Source organism: Orycteropus afer, unplaced genomic scaffold, assembly GCF_000298275.1.
Source record: "Orycteropus afer afer isolate SDZICR_OR568_19922 unplaced genomic scaffold, OryAfe1.0 scaffold00169, whole genome shotgun sequence".
Classification (NCBI taxonomy): domain Eukaryota; kingdom Metazoa; phylum Chordata; class Mammalia; order Tubulidentata; family Orycteropodidae; genus Orycteropus; species Orycteropus afer.
Window position 1 is genome coordinate 1,060,471 of NW_006921756.1, and position 1,316 is coordinate 1,061,786.

Sequence of the window (1,316 nt, forward strand, 5' to 3'; positions counted from 1 at the left end):
ATAGAGAGGGAGAACAATGTGGAACAAAACTCAAAATCATTTGGGAAAAAAAGGGGAGGGAGACCAGGTTTGCTGGTCTGATGGAGCCTGGTGGAACTTCTGAGACTATAGCCCCTAGCTGCCCTTCAGGTCTGGAACTGAACCCACACCTGTGGCTTCCAGCCAAACAAAAGACAGGCATAGGAGTTGAACATTTATCTGAGGTAGATGCCCTCCTTGGAGAGAACAATCATGGGAGAAAGAAGGGATGTTTATGCACAGGGAGACAGCTCACGGGGCAGGAGTGCATGGAGGGATGGACACAGGGAGGAGGTGACTGTTGGGAGGAAGTGGGAGGTGAGCTGTTGCATTGTGGTGAATTGTGGTCAATGTCATGAGACAAAATGTATATGAACTGCTGTATGGAAAGTGAATTTTCTCTGTAAATTTTCACTCAAATCACAATAAAAATATAAATTAAAACAAAAAGAAAAAAGAAAAGGACAGTGAGGATGGTTGTACAACTTGAAGAACAAAACCAATGTCACTGAATTGTACATGTAGAAAATGTTGAATTGATGTTCTACTTTGTATATTCTCAAGAACAACAAAAAATAAATGATAAAATAGACAAAGACCAGGATCAAGACAAAGTTATGGCTGACTAGAAAATATTGGAAAATATTGGTTGGAAGAGTAATGAAACAGAGCAATGATACTAAAAAGTGGGTAAAGAAACTGATTTGATTCTGGGAGGAAAAGCAAAAGGACACAGAAAAGGAAGCAGAACCCAAGAGAGAAATTGAGTCATGGTAATGGCAGAACATAGAATAATATGCCCTTAACTCTTGCTGCTAGTATCCTAGAGTTGCTTCCAGTTCCAAATTCTCTGAGGCCAGCTATATTTTTATTCTTAGATTTTCTTGAGATTCCTTATGGCCAAGTGCATTCTGATATATTTAATATGGCTTCAATTACCATTGCCCAGTCCTACTTTGAGAGCTTTTTAAGCTAAGTGACTCATCTTCCTCCTCTGTATTGGACAATATTTCAGGACTATTCATAAAGTTGCGCAGTAATGTATCAGACAGTGTTTCTCTGCTATTCATAAGGTTTTCCCTGGCCAATTCCAGGAGGAGTTAGCCTCAGGGATCCAGGTAAGGGTGGTTGGAGAGGTTTCCAACAGCTAAGGGAGACAAACTTGTCTGTCGGTTTGTCCTACTGTGGTGACATGTTGCTGTGAGTCTTGAGGCTGTGCCACTGGTGTTTCAAACCCAGTGGGGTGCACATGGTGCACAGGTATCAGCCCAGCTTGCAGACTGAGACAGACTAGGAAG